Below are 22,158 nucleotides of genomic sequence, written 5' to 3'. Positions count from 1 at the left end.
AGTCCAAACCCCTGCAATGGAAGAATCTTAACTAAAGCATTCATGACAGGTGGCTGTCCAACACTCCAAGGAAGGAGAGTCCACAATCTTCCGAGGTGAGGGAGTCCGTTCCACTGTCAAACAGCTCTTACTGTCGGAAATGTCTTCCTGACATTTTGTCAGAATCTCCTTCCTTGGAACTTGAATCCATTGGATCTGATCCTACCCTCCAGAGCAAGAGAAAACAAGCTTGCTCCATCTTCCATGGGACAGACTTTTAGATATTTAAGTTGCTCTATCACATCTCCTCTCAGTTTCCTCCTTTCCAGGCTAAACATACACAACTCCCTCAACTGTTCCTCATAAGGCTTGGTTTCCAGACCCTTGATCATCTTGGTCGCTCTCCTCTGTGCGTACAATCTTCTTAAATGGTGGTGCCCGGAACTGGACACAGTATTCCATGTGTCTGCTGACCAAGGCTAAATAGAGCAGTACTCTTCAGCCTTGGTCAGACCACACCTAGAATGCTGTGTCCAGTTCTGGGCACCACAATTTAAGAACATTATATTTGCAGAAGAGGGAGACCAAGAGCGGTACCAGCACTTTTTCTCTAGAAAAAAGGGTGCCAGAACGGATTCCTCATTGCCCCTTCACCGTTGCCCCCCCCCCCACCGTGTGAGTACTTCTGTGACAGGCTGTTGCGCTCACAGCATTCAATTTCTGATCACGGCAGGTTCAACTAAGACCACTAGATCCTTTTCACAAGTACTACTGGCTAGCTAAGTGTCCCCCATCTTATACATGTGGGGCTGGTTATTCCTGCCTGAGAACCTTACATTTGTCCCTACTGAAATTCATTTCATGATTCTAAGCTCACATCCTTCTGGGAGTTTCTCCATTTATCACCGAAACTTTAATCCACGCTTCATGTGCTGGGTTCTTTCGTGCTCCATAAATGTTCTGCAAATGAGCCAACTCCTGGCTTCTTCAACGTGAAGACAGTTGGGTCCATGGAGGCTCTTTCCACACACTTATATGGATGGTTCTGTGTGGCTTCCTTGGTGCACTTTAAGGTTTCCGCTTACAGGGAAGCATTTCCCACAAACTTTGCATTCATACGGTTTCTCCCCTGTGTGGATGCGCCGTTGAACCTTAAGATGCGACAACAAACAGAAACTCTTTCCACATTCCTCACATGTAAACGGCTTCTCCCCCGTGGGAGTTCTCAGATGAAAACTGAGACCATGGGCCTCCACAAAGCCCTTTCCACATTCCATACACTTGTATGGCTTCTCCCGGGTGGATTCTCTGATATTTAGTAAGGGTCCCATAATAGCTGAAGCTCTTTCCGCACTCCAGGCATCAGGTGTGGGTCCTTTTGGATCCCCCACCCGTCATTCGCTGCAACCCCCCCTTTGCTTTCCCCAACAGGAGCCAACTCCTAGGGGCTGAGGGGTCTCTGCCCTCCTCCAATAAAAAAATTGAGGGGACAGCCTCACCACCCCCACCCTGAAGTTGATGGGCATTGCCATTCAAATGGTGTGCATGCATGGGGTTGATTATGCGGGTCGGGGCTGGTGTGCCCCCCTACCTTCCCTTCTCTCTGCACCTCCCGGCTTTTGCTTTTGCTAAAGCTGAAGGTGTGTCTCCACCCTCATCATTCAGCCCAGACACTGAGGTCCAGCACCGAGGGCCTTCTGGCAGTTCCCTCACTGCGAGAAGCCAAGTTACAGGGAACCAGGCAGAAGGCCTTCTCGGTAGTGGCATGCCCTCCCTTCAGATGTCAAAGAGAACAAGAACTACCAGACTTTTAAAAGACATCTGAAGGCAGCCCTGTTTAGTGAAGCTTTTAATGTTTAATAGGTTATTGTATTTTAATATTCTGTTGGAAGCCTCCGAGAGTGGCTGGGGAAAACCCAGCCAGAAGGGTGGGGTATAAATAATAAATTAAATTAATCTGTCATGGATGCTTAAGCTGAGGTCCCTGCATTGCACGGGGCGCGGGGGGGGGGGGGGGCAGGCGCAGTTTGGACTAGAAGTTCTATGGGGTCCCTTCCAACTCTTACGATTCAGCCCTGCTTAGGAAAGTTTTTAATGTCTGGTGTTTTTATTAATTTATTATTATTATTATCACTATCAATTCTGTGTGGTTTGGCGCAAACATGTTTCTCTCCACTTGTGCCACCTGTAGTTGGAGCCACAGAGTCCAGGTTGTCGCAGAGGTGCTGGCGGTGATTCTCTCCCCCCTTGTAATTATCAAAATCACTGTGATTTATTCTCTCGCTCTCTGCAACACTCCATGGTTGTTTCCCTGCCTTCGAGTCCAACAGCAACGAAAAGCAGAATCTAGTCACATCTTGAACAGAGCCCCAGGGAAATTGGTGCAAAGTTGGTGCATAAAGGGGTCGTTTGCCACTGAGATCCTGGGTGGAGGTTTAGGGTAGTTGCAGGGCAGCAGACTCTGTTGGAGCGAGAAGAGAGCTGCAGCTCAGAGGTAGAGCATCTGCTTTGCATGCAGAAGGTCGCAGGTTCAATCCCTGGCATTTCCAGGTACCTCTGGGGAGAGACCCTCGGCCTGAAAGCCCGTAGAGCTGACTGCCACTCAGAATAGGCAGTAGTGATGTAAATGAACAGATTTCGTATAAGGCATTTATCCAGGTTCCTGATCCTACCATCATACACTTCGTCTCTGAATTTCTAGCTGGGCTCCTGGCTGAGTGAAGACCCTGCAGTTGAGGGCAGTCTCAGGGGAGGTAGCAGGCAGAGCCAACATGATCATCCTCATTCTGCTTCTCCTGCTAATGCCCCGCGACGTCTATGGGGCAGCAAAGGCAAAATGCCCCTTGAATCTGATCCCAGATGAAAACGAAGCTGTGAATTACTACATGCCAGGAGACCACCTCATTGGTGGAGTCCTGTCTCCAAAAAGGGGTTTCTTTGAACCATTCCTGTTTTCCAAACCTCCATTGTCTAAGACTATAGCGTAAGTCCCAGAATGAATGTTTTGAATAAATTCTTTTATGCAACTGACAGATGGAAAAGTATTTCCCCCCCTTTCTTTTCTTCCTTTCCCCTCCTTTTTAAGCTTTTAGGAAGAACTTCCTGACAGTAAGAGCTGTTTGACAGTGGAATTTGCTGCCAAGGAGCGTGGTGGAGTCTCCTTCTTTGGAGGTCTTTAAGCAGAGGCTTGACAACCATATGTCAGGAGTGCTCTGATGGTGTTTCCTGCTTGGCAGGGGGTTGGACTCGATGGCCCTTGTGGTCTATTCCAACTCTATGATTCTATGATTCTATGATTCTAAGCTTTACCTTCAACTTCAGTGTCCTCTGCTCTGGGCCATTGTTGGGGTCCAAGGGTCACACACACACACACACACACACACACACACACACATTAGGGGGCTGAGGGATTGATAGAAGGACCCTGTGTGAGGGGCAAGGATGATCTCCCAGGGTGAGAGACTGGGAGAAGAAGGAAAGCTCCCAGCTGAGAACTGGGAGGGTCCACCACTTTCTGTTAATGACAAGGGTTAAGAGCTACCTTTGAGAGAGGACTCTGTGAGAACTCGTTCTCTGTTTTTGTGTTTATTTAAATTTGTTTCTTTATGCTTGCTGAACACCATTTGCCACTTTAATGCTCATTTGTCCAGTTTGGGTGAATCATTTGCAGAGTGTCCGTAACGAGGTACTGGCATGTCTTCTCCTTCCTGATCGCCATTTGTGAGGTCAACCAGAACCCCAAGCTCTTACCCAACGTGACCCTGGGATACAGCTTCTATGAGAACCTTTTCAATGAAAGAATCACTTCCGATGCCGTGATAGACCTGCTTGCGGGTGGCGAAAGCAGCAACATCCCAAACTACCAGTGTGGGAAACGGAATAACCTGCTGGCTGTTCTTGAAGGGGCCAATTCAGACATCTCCAGACAGATTTCAACCGTGCTGAGCATGTACAAAATCCCACAGGTATCTACTCTCTGAGTAAATCAAGAACGAGCCTTTTCTTGAAGCCCATTCTTGAGATTCCACCACAATTGAGGGTGCCCCCCAAAACAAGAGTTTGGGGGAGGATGAAATCTCCCTTTATAGAGATAAAATAGAAAAGATGCAAACTTGAAACTTGAGATGTATATTTTCAGGATGATTGTAATTTTTGTAATTTTTAAAACTGCATTTTAAATCATTGTAATCTTGGAAGTGAAGGGTGAAGGGCAGGTGAATCACCATAAACATAATACAATAAAACCATCTCTGTACACACACGCACCATAATGTTGTTGTTGTCACCCATCTGTCTTGAGAGACAGTGGACTGTTATCATGATGACACTTGTCTTTTCCTCTTTCCTCATTAGCTCAGCTATGGCTTTGCTCTTGATGACAAAACCCAGTTCCCTTTTGTCTACCGGATGTTCCAAAACGAAGAAGCCCAGTGCCTGGGGATTGTCAAACTGCTCCTGCATTTTGGGTGGATGTGGGTCGGCCTCTTTACCCCAGACAATGACAACGGAGAAAGGTTCAGGAGGGCTTTGACATCTCAGCTCATCGGGAACAACATCTGCGTTGCCTTCTCCAAAAGGCCGTATGAAACATGGTTCCAGAGTGACTCTCCAGACATGTGGAGACGAGTCAATGTATTTGTTTGCTATGCGGACTCTGGCTTTGCTTTTGGTCCTGTTGTCACGGTGCAACAAATCCTGGAAGAGAAGCTGACAGCAGCTGCGGGGAAAGTCTGGATCACCACAGCTGTGCAGGACATCAACATGATCTTGTATTATGATTTTGCCTTGTTCCGGCACATTCTCGGCTCGTTCTCATTCACGAAGACAAGCAAGCAGGTGAAACACGACTTCTACAAACCATATTCCTCCTTTCTCGAGTCACTTTGGAAGAGCGCATTTGACTGTCCCAAGCACGAGTTGTCTGTGAAAGGCTGGACAAGATGCACAGTGCATGAGGAAATGGATCTCCTGCCACAACGTGAGCGTGAAAGGATCCTGTCCCAGGACAGCTACAGGAACTACGACATTGTCCAGGTCCTGGCCCATGCTTTGAATGCTGTTTATTCACAGAGATCCAAGCACAAGGTCACAGGGGAAGGTGCTAGGTTGGAACTTCAAAGGCTGCATCCATGGCAGGTAGGGATGGAAATGTCCATTTCAGTTTCTTCCCTCTACCACAACCCTGAATTCATTCCTCCAGATTTCTGAGCAATTTCTGAGTTATTTTTGTTTGTTTGTTTTTTTAAAACCCTCACGAAAATTCTTCTGCACTTGAGTGCAAATTTATGCATGCATCTTTGACCCATGTACACATCTTTGCAAGCCATTTCTCCTAACAAAAAAGAATGCAGCATAAATCCTCTTTTAAAGACATCCAAGTTGTTGGACATCACTGTGGGAGAGAGTTCCACAGGTTAACTATGCACTGCATGAATAAGTACTTCATTTCATCTATCCTCAGTCTTTAGCGAAGGATGCGTAAGAAGCCTTATAAATGCAAGAAATAAATATATAACAACTCCAGTCATCCCCAGAAAGAGGTGATTCATGCATTGGGAGTGGGGTGGAGTGTTAACCCCGGAACCCCGGTAAGGTGAACTCCAGTCGTAGGAATATGACATATGTCCTCTTTTTGCAGGACATGTCCTCTTTTTCATGGGTAGAGTCATCATAGAGATCCATAGTTAAAAGCAGATTTCATCAAATGTGTCCTCTTTTTTTGCCCTTCGAAATATGGCAGCCCTGGAGCTCACAGGGAACAGGGATGAGATATTGTGTTGAACCAAAGTTGAACTGTTCCTGAAGCTCTCTTTGCAAATGCCATCCTGGCAGTCAAGACGACCCCACAATTAATTGGTAGTTGTTGTAGCAGTGAGCTCCTTTATGCTTGCTTTGATAATAAGCTAATTGGCTTGCTTTGATGTGATCCTTACCTGTGGGCTTGGGGTGCTGGGCTCTGAGCCCAGAAAGGGGAACTGTTATGTACTGAGTTGAATAGGATCCAAACTGCAGCAGTCTGATTGGTCCTAGAACAATAGGATTCAGAATGCAGCAGTCAGATTGGTCCTAGAACAATGCAGCAATATGATTGGTTGGCAGGAACCACCCAATCATGCTCCAGATAGAAGTGAATCCACAACCTGATTGGCTTACAGTAGAATTCCGGAATTAGCCAATCATGTGCAGCCCATTGTGTAAATAATGTATATAAAGCAGATACCTTGAGGGGACTTTCATTCATTCCTCCTCACCACTATGAGCTGAATAAAGAGCATGAAATCACTTTGCGACTCTGAGTATATTTCACTGGCGACGAAGGTGGGATCCCGCTGAGCTGACTGCCACACACAGCACCGCAGCACCGCCACCTGCCGCACCGCTGCCTCGCACCGTGTATCCAGGCTTCAGCTCCGGGACACAAGGAACTCAGAATGGCAACCGACAGCAGCTTCTCGCCGTTCAACCCAGCATCTGGAGACTGGGAAGCGTATGCCTCCCGTTTCACCTTCCTCCTAGAAGCCAAAGGGGTCACCGATGAAGAAGACGCCAAGAAGAGGGCGATATTCTTCAGCGTCTGCGGAGAGGAGACGTTTGAAATCGCCCGGGCTCTCCTTGCACCCGAAGACGTCGCTACTGTTCCATACAAAACAATAATGGAACAGCTGAAGGGGCACTTTTCGCCACAGCCCTCTGTGGTGGCTCGTCGAAATGCCTTCTATGCAAAGCGGCAAGCCCCTGGGGAAACCATAACTGGGTTTGTGACCTCTCTCCGCCAAGCTGCCCGGTTCTGCAACTTCTCAGAGCTGGAGAACATGCTTCGTGACCGCCTCGTCGGTGGCCTGAAGGATGAGAAGCTGCAACGACGCCTCTACGCTAAGAAGAACCTAACGTTCCAGGTCGCTCTGGAGGAGGCCCTGGCAACGGAAGCTGCCGAGAGGTCGACGCAAGAGGCACGGCCGAGCCAGCCGTCCCAACCGAGGGTCCACCACGAAGACCTCACCGACGACTCAGGATCCAACAGGGAGGAGGTGCACCGAGTACAGCAGCGCACTCAAGCAGCCCACATACCACAGCTGCCTCGACGAGAAGCAGGGAACTGCGCAAGCTGTGGAGACAGTCACGAGAGGAGGACCTGCCGTTTCCGCAACGCAGAGTGCAGGCAGTGCAGAAAATTGGGACACATCGCCCGGGTGTGTCGAGCTCGGCCCACCCGACGCCAGGCATCAGATGACCAATCCAAGAGCCCCAGGTCCCGGGGCCCAACACACCAAGGCAACTCGACGGAGCTCACGGACTTCCAGGTATACCAGTTGCCCCACCCCAACGTAGAGAAAATTTATGTAGAGGTACAGATAGAGGGGGCCCCATGCCGCATGGAGCTTGACACGGGTTCAACTCTATCCATAATCTCGGCAAGGACCTTAAGGAAACTGTGTCCTACTGGGGGTCCCAAACTCAGGCCGGCCCCATTCACCCTCCGGGACTTCCAGAAACGTAAGGTCCCCACAATGGGGGTGGGGACCTTCAGGGTGCAATACCGAGGGCGGACGCGGCAACTGGACTTGCTTGTGGTCAAGGGCCCCTACATTAGCTTACTGGGATTGGCATGGTTTGGACCACTGGGGCTAGCCGTCACCGGGGTGAACCACACGAGCTTACAAGTGGACGTGGACGCCATATGCAAGGAATTTCCGGGGGTTTTTGATGGGAAATTGGGACAGTATACGGGCCCCCCCATTGCTCTACAACTTGACCCCGCAGTACGACCAGTCAGGCTCAAGGCCCGCCGGGTCCCGTTCGCCCTGAAACCCCGTATAGACGAGGAATTGGACCGACTCGTGGAGCAAGGCGTGCTGGAGCCGGTGCCTAATGCCCCCTGGGAAACCCCAATCGTCACACCCGTCAAGCCGAATGGTTCGGTCCGCATCTGCGCAGACTACAAATGTACCATAAACAAGGCCCTCACAGCCCATGCATACCCAGTGCCAGTGGTCAGCCATGTCCTTGCCACCCTGGCTGGGTCGAAAATTTTTGGCAAGCTGGACTTGGCCCAAGCATATCAACAACTGCCAGTAGATGAGGCCACAGCAGAGGCACAGACGATTGTGACGCACAGAGGAGCGTTCAGGGTAAAGCGGCTGCAATTCGGTGTCAGCGTGGCACCAGGCATATTCCAGAATCTAATGGACTCTCTCCTTAAAGGGATTCCTGGCGTCACCCCCTTCTTCGATGATGTGTTGATTGCCGGGCCCACACCAGAGGAGTTTGAGGACCGCCTCCGCACCGTTCTGCACCGTTTCCAGACGGCGGGTCTCAAGGTGAAGCGGGAAAAATGTCTACTAGGAGTGCCTCAGGTGGACTTTCTGGGATTTATGGTGGACGCAGAAGGGGTCCACCCGACTGGGGACAAGGTACGGGCCATTTGTGATGCCCCAGCGCCCAAGAACAAGACTGAACTTCAGGCCTTCTTGGGACTATTGAACTTTTACCATTCCTTCCTTCCCCACAAGGCGGCGGTAGCGGAGCCCCTACACAGACTCCTGGACAAGCGGGCCCCTTGGGTGTGGGGCCAGCGCCAGGAGGCCGCATTCCAGGCAGTCAAGGACTTGCTTGTCTCAAACTCGGTCTTGGCACACTTCGACGAGAGGCTGCCGGTGGTGCTAGCATGCGACGCCTCACCCTATGGCATTGGTGCTGTCCTGGGACACCAACTCCCGGATGGAAGAGAGGTACCGGTGGCATACTTTTCCCAGACACTCAACGCAACTGAGCGGAACTACTCGCAAATCGACAAGGAGGGTCTGGCAATCGTGAAGGGAGTAAAAAAATTCCATGATTTCTTGTACGGGCGGCCCTTCACCGTGGTGACTGACCACAAGCCCTTGCTTGGCTTGTTTGCCTCCGAAAAGCAGACCCCCCAAGTGCTGTCTCCTCGTGTCCTCAGGTGGTCAATTTTCCTTGCCAGCTACCAGTATGCACTGATTCACCGCCCTGGGAAGGCGATGGGCCATGCGGACGCCCTCAGCAGGCTACCACTACCGGAAACAGGCCCCGACCCAGCACCTGCACAAGAGGTTATGAGCCTGGAGCTGCTTCCCGACCGCCCCATTCAGGCACAAGAAGTTGCACACCATTCCAAGAAAGATAGGGTCATCTCCCGCGTCCTGGACTGGGTGTGGAGGGGATGGCCCAGCAGCAGCCCCGGGCCAGAATTCGCCGGCTACACAACCCGCAAACATGAACTGTCGGCCCACAAGGGGTGCCTGTTATGGGGAAGCAGGGTCGTTGTTCCCCAGCCCCTCCGCAAAAGGGTCCTCACAGCCCTACACGAGACACACCCAGGGGTAGTAAGAATGAAGGCCCTTGCCAGGAGTTATGTGTGGTGGCCGGGGATCGACGGAGAGATAGAGGCCTGGGTCAAACACTGCCAGGCCTGCCAAGAATCCCGCCCAGATCCCCCAAGGGCCCCAGTCCAGTCCTGGGAGTCCGCCCGAGCACCATGGTCACGCCTGCATGTGGACTTCGCTGGCCCCTTTCAGGGGAAAACATTCTTCATAGTGGTGGACTCCTACACCAAATGGCTGGAAGTCGCACTGGTACCGTCCACTTCTACGTCCGCAGCCATCCGGGTACTACGCAGGCTGTTTGCAACCCACGGGCTCCCTGACACTCTCGTCTCAGACAACGGGACTGCATTTACGTCAGGAGAATTCCAAACCTTCACAGCGCAGAACGCCATCCGCCACATCCGTTCGGCGCCATTCCACCCTGCCACCAATGGCCAAGCAGAACGCATGGTGCGGACCACCAAGGACACCCTTCGCCGCATGACGCAAGGGGATTGGGAGTACCGCCTTGCCACATTCCTCCTAGCACAACACAGCACCCCCAGCTCAACGACTGGCCGGAGCCCCGCTGAACTACTAATGGGTCGGCGCCTTGCAATCAGATTGGACCGCCTACACCCCGATAGAGCTCAGGATGAGGTAGTGGTGGGGGAAGGCAGGAACCCCCGGACCTTCGAGGCCCAGGACCCAGTGTACGCAAAGAATTTTGGGGCAGGCCCAGCATGGGTACCCGCCACAGTCACCAGGGTCACGGGTCCCGTGTCGTACGAGGTGCTAACGGATGGGGGGCAATGCTGGCGCCGCCACTGCGACCAGATACGGCGACGATTCCCGGGAGAAAACCAGGAGGAGGAAAGGTCAGAGGAGTCCCAAGGGAACAGAGGGGCAGTGAGGCCCATAGAGCAGGAGGGGCCAGCAGGAGAGGCAGAATCAGTAAATACAGAGAGGACCCGCGAAGCCAAAAGGACACCGGAACCAGAACCACGACTGAGCGAGCCGGTTGCACCAGACCAGACAGGCCCATCACAGCCAGCATCCTTGGAACATGAGCCAGAACCTGAACCCCGGACCAGGGAACACCCCAGGCCGCAACGCACACGTAGGCCACCGGCGTACCTCGAGGACTATGAATGCGACCTCCCGGGCAGGACTGGAACTTAGAGGGGAGGGGTGTTATGTACTGAGTTGAATAGGATCCAAACTGCAGCAGTCTGATTGGTCCTAGAACAATAGGATTCAGAATGCAGCAGTCAGATTGGTCCTAGAACAATGCAGCAATATGATTGGTTGGCAGGAACCACCCAATCATGCTCCAGATAGAAGTGAATCCACAACCTGATTGGCTTACAGTAGAATTCCGGAATTAGCCAATCATGTGCAGCCCATTGTGTAAATAATGTATATAAAGCAGATACCTTGAGGGGACTTTCATTCATTCCTCCTCACCACTATGAGCTGAATAAAGAGCATGAAATCACTTTGCGACTCTGAGTATATTTCAGGAACTATCAGCAAGATGTGGGTATTTGCCACCTGTGCCCTCATCTGGTCAGGCGAAGTGATGGGAAGTCCTGGTGAAAGTGACCTTTGCCACTTTGTGGATACTCAGTGTTTGCTTGGGCGCAGACAAGCCATCTCCTTGCGGTTATGTACATGCTAAGTCTATAAAGGTTGAGAGACCCGACCGGCTGATTTGCTGCAAGTCTACACCTTTCTTTTAATAAAGCACCAGAACTGATCGCTCTGGCATTTTTGACATCCTTCCTTGGTGTCACTGCACCCAAACACTCCCAGGCACCCTCCCTTGGGCCTGATCTTCGGGAGAGATATCCAACACTGTTTCTGAATGTTTTCCAAATGCTGGCATTTCCTCTATCATTCTAGTTTATCACTTTCTTAAGAGAAGCCCACCTTGCTAATACTACTTCTGTCGATGGGAAGGAGGAGCCGGCAGCCGACTTCGACATCATAAATTGGGTGCGGTTTCCCAACAAGTCTCACGGGAGAGTGAAAGTTGGGAGCATCGGAGGACAGCATTCCCAACAATTCACCATCAACCCAGGCGCTGTGGAGTGGCCCTTTCCATTTAACAAGGTAGAGGAAACGGCTTGTTTCTATTTCGTCCATTTGCTGTCTCTAACACGGACTCACGTCCATTAAGTTAAAGCCCTTTCGGCACAGCCAAGTATACAGAGCCTGTGGTCGGACCGCTATGAAAGTGGCAGCTAGACCGTGAAAGGGCCCTGGGTGAGAGGCAAGGAACTGGAGAGTCCGCAGTGTGAGCAACTGGGAGAGGAAAGCAAATCTCCCAGGTGAGATCTGGGAGGGCCAGTCCTTTTCTGTGGGGGTGGTAGGATTGAGAACTAGTTTTTGTCAGTACACCTTTCAACCGATGTCACTGACTGGGCTCAATAACTGGTTCTGCCCCGACCGGGCTAGGCGACTGGAGCACTTTCAGAAGACCTTCCAATCCTGGAAAACAGGTCCCAGTGCAGTGGACCCACAACTGTGCATTGTGAGCACCAGACTCATGCAGAGTATAAATAATGCAGAAGCTAGCTGTGAAGCATGTTGTTGTTGTTGTTTAGTCGTTTAGTCGTGTCTGACTCCTCGTGACCCCATGGACCAGAGCACGCCAGGTACTCCTGTCTCCCACTGCCTCCTGCAGTTTGGTCAAACTCATGCTGGTAGCTTCGAGAACACTGTCCAGCCATCTCGTCCTCTGTCGTCCTCTTCTCCTTGTGCCCTCCATCTTTCCCAACATCAGGGTCTTTTCCAGGGAGTCTTCACTTCTCATGAGGTGGCCAAAGTATTGGAGCCTCAGCTTCAGGATCTGTCCTTCCAGTGAGCACTCAGGGCTGATTTCCTTCAGAATGGATAGGTTTGATCTTTTTGCAGTCCATGGGACTCTCAAGAGTCTCCTCCAGCACCAGAATTCAAAAGCATCAATTCTTTGGCGATCAGCCTTCTTTATGGTCCAGCTCTCACTTCCATACATCACTACTGGGAAAACCATAGCCCCCTTCATGGATCACTGCCTTGCCGTGGCAAAGGGGCTTTCAGAGAAGCTCTGAACTATGCCGAGCAGGGCACCCAAGATGGACAGGTCATAGTGGAGAGTTTTGACCAAACGTGTTCCACCTGGAGGAGGAACTGGCAAGCCACTCCAGTATCCCTGCCAAGAAAACTCCACGGACAAAGACAACAGGCTGTGAAACATAACTCCTTTTATTTCTAATAGCTACTACAAACTAACGAACTACTGGCTTGCATGAGTGTTACATCTCCCACTCAGCCATCTGGTCACTACATAGATAAGACTCTCTCCACACACAAAGTCAGGCGGTCAGTCAGGAGCGGAAGAGTAGATCAGTTTCCGCCCCCTCCTTTCTCAAAACATCAGACCAGGAGATTCTGTCAGTGTGAGGGGTGAAAATATCAACAGTTTTGTACATGCACTTGGTACACTGTTTCTGCGCTTTGCATACGATGCCGCTGGTCCCCCCCCCCTAATTTTCAGAGGGCTGTTGTTATTGGGAAGCCATTATGCAATAGAGTTGCCCCTGAGACAATAATATGGCCCATCTGCTTCAGTATCCTGTTCTCCCAGTGGCCAGCCACCTTGTGGGAAGCCTGTAGGCAGGACCTGAGCATAACAGCACTCTGGCCCCCTGCAATTCCCAACAACTGCCGTGAGTCAGAGGCACATTGCCTCAGACAGTGGAGGCAGAACATAGCATTGTACTCCGTCCAAGTTGATGACCATCATTGCTTCCTGTGGGGGAGAGTTCCAAAGTTTAACTATGCATAGAAAAGCCAGTTATGGGTTCCACAGCCGTGCGATTATAATGTATATTCTACAAAAAATGTTTTTTCCTCTTGATGCTTCCTTTCTTTCAGACTGTGCCCCTTTCCAGATGCACTGAAAGCTGCCACCCTGGATTTGCCAAAGAGATCCAAGAAGGGCAGCCGGTTTGCTGCTACTCTTGTGCTCCTTGTGCGGAAGGGACCATCTCCACTCAGGAAGGTGAGCGACTCTGAAGGAAAGATGTTCTTGGGTTTGGGCACTTTCAATTCCCATCGTCAATTCCATGAAGCTGTGGTGGGGCACCTAATTAGGCTCACCAGTTTTCCCCGTTGGAACGACCTTTCTGGTGAAGCCATGCTACATATAAAGCTTTGTATTTTTCTTTATAAACCTTCATAAAATTTATTAAAAATAAAAAAGATAAAAAAGATAATGCTTGTTTATAGAAAGTGGCTTTGTTGGGTGTTATATTAGATTGAACAAAGTGAATATTGTTATTTATAGCAAACAGATGAAGAATCGGAAGTTCTTTATTTTCTGGATCTTTTTCCCCATCTTTCTCTTTTAACCTCACTCTTTTTTCTTTCTCTATCCCCCCCCCCCCCCGTGTGTGTGTGTGTGTGTGTGTGTCTATATTGCATCTAGGTAAAAGTCTTGGTTTGGTTTAACTAAAGGGGAAAATATATTAAGTTTTGCCTTCTTCTTTATAAACCTTCATAAAATTTATTTTTAAAAATAAAAATCATGCCCAGTTGCAAAGGTTAATGGGCCAGGTCAAAAGAGTCTTCTGAAGACCTGGAGATCAGCTGATGAGGAAGAGCTGCACGTGCCTCTGAGCAGCTGAATAGTGAGACTTCCAATCTCGCAGAGGACACTTTGCATGCCTTTTGTGAAAAGCTCAGCAAGGCACTTTCAAGCCCCAAATATCACTTGATTGTCAGGGGTTCAAAGTGCAGCATCAGCCAATGTCACTAAGTCACAATGTGATTGTCACAATGTGATTGTCAAGTTGGTCACCCCTCCCATTTGTAAAAACTGGCCCACGGGGAGTAAAGGAGAAAAAGGCCATGGGGGAAGGGCTTATTATTATTATTATTATTATTATTATTATTATTATTATTATTATCCCGCCCAGTGACTGGGTTGCCCCAGCCATTCTGGGTGGCTTCCGGCATATATAAAAACATTAAACCTTAAAAAGCTTCCCTATACTGGGCTGCCTTCAGATGTTTCCTAAATGTTATATAATTACTCATCTCCTTGACATCTGATGGGAGGGCATTCCACAGGGTGGGTGCCACTACCGAGAAGGCCCACTGTCTGGTTCACCACAACATCATCTGGTTTGCCTACAGAAGGCTCCACGTTCAGTCTCTGCCATCTCCACTTAGGGATGTGCAATACCCTTGTCTGAAATCCTGGAAAGCCACAGTCGAGCAAGAATGGACAATACAGGGAAGACTGTATTGCCTAGCAACGGTGATGATGTCACAGTGGACAATGGCAACTCCTCCTCCATGCTGCTGGTTCTGTTCTAAGCATTGGTGCTGGTGGTAGAAAAATCACTTTTTATTTTTCAGATGCAGACCGTTGCAAGAAATGCCCAGAAAATCAGCACCCAAACAAGGAACGAAGTCAATGTGTGCCCAAGATTATCACCTTCCTGGGCTATGTAGAATCCTTGGGGATCCTCCTGACTTCCTTTGCTCTCTTATTGTCCTTGACCACAGGGATTGTGTTAGGAATCTTCATCAAATACCTTCACACTCCCCTAGTCAAAGCCAACAACAGGGACCTCTCCTACATCCTCCTTCTCTCCCTACTGCTTTCCTTTTTGTCCTCCTTCCTCTTCATTGGCCAGCCAAGAAAAGCGACCTGCATTCTCCAACAAACAGTCTTCAGCATCATCTTCTCAGTTGCTATCTCTTCTGTCTTGGCAAAAACCACCACTGCGGTGCTGGCCTTCCTGGCCACCAAGCCAGGGAACAGGGTGAGGAGATGGCTGGGGAAGAGTCTGGCCAACTCCATTGTCATTTCCAGTTCCTGTGTCCAAGTTGTCATCTCCAGTCTCTGGCTGGGAGTGTCTCCCCCTTTCCCAGAATCCGACATGCACTCCCAGCCTGGAGAGATCATCCTGCAATGTAATGAAGGATCTGCTGCCATGTTTTATGTTGACCTTGGCTACATGGGCTTCCTGGCTGCCATCTGCTTCACAGTGGCTTTCCTAGCCAGGAAGCTGCCTGGGGCCTTCAATGAAGCCAAGCTGATCACCTTCAGCATGCTGGTCTTCTGCAGTGTTTGGATCTCCTTTGTGCCCACCTACCTGAGCACCAAGGGGAAGTACATGGTAGCCGTGCAGGTCTTCTCTATCTTGGCCTCCAGTGCTGGGCTTCTGGGCTGCATCTTCCTTCCCAAGTGCTACATTATTGTACTGAAGCCTCATCTGAACACAAAGGAGCACCTCACAATGAAGACAAAAGCTTCTATCTGATCTTTCCACTAGTGTTAGGGAAATAAGGCCCATAAGGAACTTACAGTGAATGTGAGGATAGCCATTTAAGAAAACCATGCTCAAGGTTATGTGTAATCATATTCCTCTAGGCTGCTACAGCCTTGGGAGAGGCCAGTCATCATATTCTGTCTATAGAAGTCCACTGTAGCATTGATGTATTTGAAACCGCAGCCACATAACACCCATCCCACATTTTTAAGAACTCAATATTTTAGTGTGGCAAGAGCTACATTTCAGAACTTCTTGGCAGCTGATATCAAGCAGGTCCCTTCACTGTACGGTTTTTGGCTCCTACTAAAACCATTTTTCTTTAGAGGAGGCTACCCAGCTGTACAGAAAGTTGATGGAAATTTTAATCTGTTTTTAATCTGCTGTTATATTAACTTATTGAAAGTCTTAAATTATGGGTATTGGCTTTTCTTCGTTGATAATTTTCTTGTTTCGTCTTTTTTTCCCCAAATAGCTTTGAGGAGTTTTTTAAAACAACCATGTGGTGTATATGTTTTATGAAATAAATAAATAATAAATTATCAAACCGTTGCTGTTAAATTTACATCCAGCTCTTCATCCAAAAGGATCCCAGGATAACAGATGCATAAGTGATAAAACCATTAAAAACTTTTTGACTTAACTCAGTTTTTGCTATGGCTACTTTTTCTGGTTTAGATAGATAGATATAGATGATAGATGATAGATAGATAGATAGATGATAGATAGATAGATAGATAGATAGATAGATAGATAGATAGATAGCCTGCCAGTTCTGCGACGCACACCAAGGTTTGATGTGCTAGCCAAGAGGTTTTCCATGGCAGGGGGCTGGATTCCTTTGTGCCCCCGCCTGCCTGCTTTTCTTTGTGAATTCCTTTGTTTGGTTGGAATCCCATGGAAAGGAGTGCCTTCGGAAGCAGCAGTTTTCTCCTTGTAGTTCTGATAAACTTTGGTTTCCATGCTCACAGATTCCCTCCCCCTTTCACTTTCTCTCCAGCCACCTGCTGGAATAAAGAGAAAGATGATGAGTAGGAGACTCAGATCGAGAACCAACCCTAATTAATTAAGGTAAAGGTAAAGAAGAAGAGGAGTTTGGATTTCATATCCCGCCTTTCACTCCCCTTAAGGAGTCTCAAAGGCGGCTAAGAATCTCCTTTCCCTTCCTCCCCCACAACAAACACTCTGTGAGGTGAGTGAGGCTGAGAGACTTCAAAGAAGTGTGACTGGCCCAAGGTCACCCAGCAGCTGCATGTGGAGGAGTGGAGACACGAACCCGGTTCCCCAGATTATGAGTCCACCGCTCTTAACCACTACACCACACTGGACCCATTGGACGGTTAAGTCCAGTCAAAGGCGACTATGGGTTGTGGCGCTCATCTCACTTTCAGGCCAAGGGAGCAAGCATTGGTCCACAGACAGCTTTCCGGGTCATGTGGTCAGCATGACTAGACTGCTTCTGGCGCAACGGAGGACAGTGACGGAAGCCAGAGTACATGGAAATGCTGTTTACCTTGCCATCATAGCAGTACCTATCTATCCACTTGCACTGGTATGCTTTCGAATTGCTAGGTTGGCAGAAGCTGGGACAGAGCAACGGGAGCTCACCCCATTGCATGAATTCGAACTACCGACCTTCCGACTGGCAAACCCAAGAGGCTCAATAGATCACAGAACCGCCCACATTCCTAGAGCTGTGTGTTATTGGCATTCTGGAGACCCCTTGATCCCAAACTCCTCAGGAGCACACCCCGTGACTTCATATAGATATTAAATAGTGTATTGATCTTAAATAGCTCTGGGGAGAAAATAGCATGTTGCAGAACCCCGTAGCACAAAAACTGGGGGGTGGGGGTGAGGAACAATAATCCAGCTTTACTTTCTGGACACGACATTGAAGATACAAACATAATCAACAACGGCAGCAAGAGTACTATTGGCACAGAAATGGAAACAAGAAGAACTATCGACGAAAGAAGAATGGCAGACGAAATTAATGGACTATGCAGAATTAGATAAAATGACAGGAAGGATTCGAAACCTGTGGGATCAGAGATTCTCAGAGGACTGGAGTAAATATGTGAACTATTTGAAAAGCAATTGTAATCAACAGATTACGCTAGTAGGACTACACTACAAGAAGTTTTGTAAGGAGGGCTATGTGAAATATTGCAAAGAAAAGCATGAAGAGAATTATTAGTGAAGGACTATTAAAAGTAATAGTGAAACTAATGAAACGCAGATTAAGTGAAAAAGACTGAAAAATCTTCAGACGTGGGTGATGGAAGTCCAAAACATTGTATAAGATAAGAAAATATGTTGTATGGAAACTTTACGTAAAAAATAATAATATATTTTAAAAAAGAAGATATGAACAGAATCACTGTAATACGATGCCTCTGACATCCACCTCACTAAGCCAGTCCAGTAGGATACCATGATTAATGGCATAAAAATAATAAATTATTACCTCCGCACCAACCCTCTTCCATGGCCCTTGGCGCATGTGGGAAGCCAACACGCCTCGAAATGTCCAATTCCCCCCGTATACCAGATGAAGAGCTCCGTGGAGAAGAGGAGTAAATGCAGCTATGCTGGAGCTGGAAAGGTGGGGAAAGTTCAGCATCCACACAGAACTAGGACGTAGAGGGTGTTTTCTTTCCATGGGAACCGGCAGGAGGGGAGAGAGGGAAGAGGGGCATCATTCTCTCTCATGTGCCCCCCTTCCTGCAGCTCCCTCCACGCACCTCGTTTTGCCCTCCTCCTCGCCTCCCTGCCCCGGGGCTGCGGCTTGCAAGGGGTGGAGACAGGCACCTCACGCCTTTCCGGGACTGGCCAGCTGTCTTGTTACAAAAGAATTTCAGAAATAGACTGGAAAGAGAAGTTGCTGAATTGCAACTTGTTGTTGTTGTTGTTTAGTCATGTCCGACTCTTTGTGACCCCCTAGACCAGAGCATGCCAGGCACTCCTGTCTTCCACTGCCTCCCGCAGTTTGGTCTAACTCATGCTGGTAGCTTCGAGAACACTGTCCAACCATCTCATCCTCTGTCGTCCCCTTCTCCTTGTGCCCTCCATCTTTCCCAACATCAGGGTCTTTTCCAGGGAGTCTTCTCTTCTCATGAGGTGGCCAAAGTATTGGAGCCTCAGCTTCAACTTATTACCAAACTTAAAACCATGGAGAGACCTGGTCTGAATAGAGACATTGGATTCTTATCTCATTATACACGGTATAGCTTTTTTTTGCCATCTCACCCCTTGCTTTTTCCTGTAAGTCCAATTGCAGTCGTCAACAGTCGTCAACGGGTTTTACCATACCTATCAGCCAGTCACCCATTCCCACCACCCTTCTGAGTAATACCCCTCCCCACCCTCTCACTATACATAAGGGTCTGGTGACTTCTGTTTCAGTGTATCTGAAGAAGTGTGCATGCACACGAAAGCTCATACCAATAACAGACTTAGTTGGTCTCTAAGGTGCTACTGGAAGGAATTTTTTTAATTTTGTTTCGACTAAAGGATATTGTTGAAATTAAAAAGGGGCAGCCCAAATTATCATGACATCACTCTGCCCCCTCCCACTTCCTCTACTTCTCATGAAAACTCAAAGGATTTGTCCAAAGTTCTCCTTTGAGTCCACAAAAAATGGACCCCATTTTTGAGAGGAATGTGAGGTGACAACCTGCTTCTGAACCAGGAAGGACTGGTGCATTTATAACTCATAATGTTTTGAAGTAACAAAGTCATGTTCTGGTGGGCCATACACCTCGATCCAGGATTGTATGATGGTGTTTCTATAAAGAAAGTTTGCCCCTTTTCCTCTCGCTGCTCCTGGTTCTGGTGAGTTCTCACAAACATGTTTTTCTCCAACTCTGCCCCAAGAGCCACACAAGAGATCCCATGAAGTTGCAGGTGTGATCTTGCTTCCCCTTATAATTCTCCAAACCACAGTGATTTATTTCTCCTCACTCAAGGGATGAGTCCAACAGCATAAGCATCAGAATCGAGGGCAACATGAGGCAATTTCTTGCATGAGCCTGAAAAAGCTAATGCATAAAGACGTTCTCTTGTGCCACTGAGAACCTGAGCTGGGATATAGGACAGGCTCTAAGTGTGTTGCTCGTGGGTGGCTGCATGGAAACTCTGACAGAGCACTGTTTGCGATCACTTCCTTCAGCTCTCAAGTGCTGGCCGGACTCTGCAAATGCTTGCAAAGTCACTGCAGCTTGAGTCTATGGTTTTCTGGAGCTGAAGTTAAGAGGAGCAGCTATAAGGGAGATGATTGTGGCAAGCAGACTCAGAATAAGACACCTCTTCGCATTCTTCTTGCTGGGCTGTATAACCTTTGGGATGTTGAAGGGGAAATGTTTATTGAATTTCATACGGGATCAAAATAAGCCCCCAAGCTACTACAAACCAGGAGACCACCTCATCAGTGGGCTCACATCTGTAATACCTGTCCGATTTCTACCATTCAACTTCTCCGAGCCTCCCTACACGAGACTTAACTTGTGAGTAATTACATGGTATAAAGAGCTTAATGCTTTTTGTGTTTTTATCTTATATTTTTATGCGCTGAACCACCTTGAGATCTACAGATGAAGGGCGGTATACAAATTCAATCAATCAATCAATCAATCAATCATGCTCTGACTGATTGAAGGCTTCTCCAGGCCCCCTCCTGATTCAGCATTCATCCTGATTTACTTGATTATGTGGTGGTCTTTACTGAGCATTTGTTGTGATTTGTGGGCAGGGAGATCCTACAACAATCATTGAGCATCCATCCAGATTTGCATATGAGGGGGTCCCATGCCTTCCTCCTAATCATTTGATCATTCTACACTTTTCTATGCATTTCTGCGTAACTTTCAAAACTGCAAAAGCATTTTTTAAAGTTGCAATTCTCGCACTATGGCAGAAACCTTTAATTGCAGGAAAACAAAGTTCTGCCATGCGCTGGAATCCCTCCTGCAAAATATTGACTGTCTGGAGGCACACTCTGATTTCATAGGTTCCAGTTGCCCCCATATGCCAGGACCATGAACTTAGGTGCTTCTCAGTTGAAGGTGCAGCAGCAGCTGATGCTGAAGTCCTGATTGAAAATGAGTATGCTGCATTTGAGAATGTTATGATTGTGGAAAGTGACATTTAAAAATCCAAACCTACAAGGGGGTAAATAATGCAGCTGACTGTAAACACAGCTGAAACGCAATCTCATGAAATTGATACTTCTTCGTGTATCTGAAGAAGTGTGCATGCACACGAAAGCTCATACCAAGAACTAACTTAGTTGGTCTTTAAGGTGCTACTGGAAGAAATTAAATTTTTTTTGGTTTTGTTTTGTTTTAATCTCATGAAATGTTCATGATGGTGAAAGTTGTGGTCACAGTTTTACTATGGTGTCAATCCACCTTCAGTGAGGCTGATGGACCTTTGCTCTCTCCTACAGGCCGCTAATGAAAGGTAGTTAAGCATCTCAGGGTGGACTCGTTTTATTTTCTGTGCTGGAAACAGCTGAGAGTTTAGATACAGCAAGAATTAGAAATGTTGTTTTCATTCAGTGGAGGGGGGCACTTTTTCGTTCTAGCTATAAACATGGGAAATACTGGAATGTCCTGTCCTTCCTGGCTGCCATTCGTGAAATCAATCAGGACCCCAGGCTCTTACCCAACGTCACCCTAGGCTATGCCATCTATGACCATTATTTTGATGCAAGGATGACTTCTGATGCCCTGCTAGACCTGCTCTCTACTGGGCACGCAGACATTCCAAACTATTATTGTGGGAAGAGGAATAACCTGTTGGCTGTTCTTGAAGATGCTGAACCTGATATTTCTAGATATGTGTCAACTGTGTCAAGCATCTACAAAATCCCACAGGTATGGCTGGTTTGGTGTTAAGACGGAGTTGTGCCTCTGCCATGGGCTTTTCATTCTTTCCTTTTTGGACTCTCCCAAAGGTGAGGGTGGGATGGAACCTGGAACCAGGAGCACTCAGCACTGGTGTCAGATGCTTGCTGCTTTTTACCCTTTGCCACCCCACCACGGCTTTTTAAAACCATGTTGCGTGTTTATAATGCATTCAAAACACAGTTTTTTGAGTAACGTAGCTGAGTCCCTAGTCTTATGTTCTGGGATGTGATTCACCCTTACAAAATATTGAGAGTCTGGAGGCATTTCTGGAAGACCTCCTCCCATTCAACAGGGTTAGCATTTTTTCTTGTTCTCTCTCTCTCTCTCTCTCTCTCTCTCTCTGTGTGTGTGTGTGTGTGTGTGTGTGTGTGTGACACTGTAGTTGGTCAACTGTCTGAGATTTGTCCTGGAACCAGAGCACAGCACTCACCTCTTCCTTTCATTTCCTAGGTGAGTTATGGATACACTGTTCCTGCTCTTCATGATAAAACCCAGTCCCCCTTTTTCTACCAGATGGCCCCCAAAGTTGACCCCCAGAATCTGGGGATTGTCCAACTGCTCCTACACTTCAGATGGACATGGATTGGTCTCTTTGCTCTAGAGAATGACAGT

At 48.3% G+C, this 22,158-nt stretch overlaps 1 long non-coding RNA gene across 1 annotated transcript in view; it reads right to left on the bottom strand.

Moving 5' to 3' along the window:
• The window catches only part of LOC310757463, a 253,294-nt gene extending 231,504 nt beyond the window's left edge, over positions 1-21,790 (bottom strand). The window contains exon 1 of the long non-coding RNA XR_014545233.1: positions 21,267-21,790. This is a non-coding gene — a long non-coding RNA (uncharacterized lncRNA). The remainder of the gene's footprint in view (positions 1-21,266) is intronic.
• Between the last annotated feature and the right edge of the window lie 368 nt (positions 21,791-22,158).

This window comes from Podarcis filfolensis (assembly GCF_964270895.1).
Source record: "Podarcis filfolensis genome assembly, chromosome: 2".
Classification (NCBI taxonomy): Eukaryota; Metazoa; Chordata; class Lepidosauria; order Squamata; family Lacertidae; genus Podarcis; species Podarcis filfolensis.
Note: the sequence above shows the minus strand (reverse complement) of the source record. Positions and strands in the feature narration are given on the sequence as shown.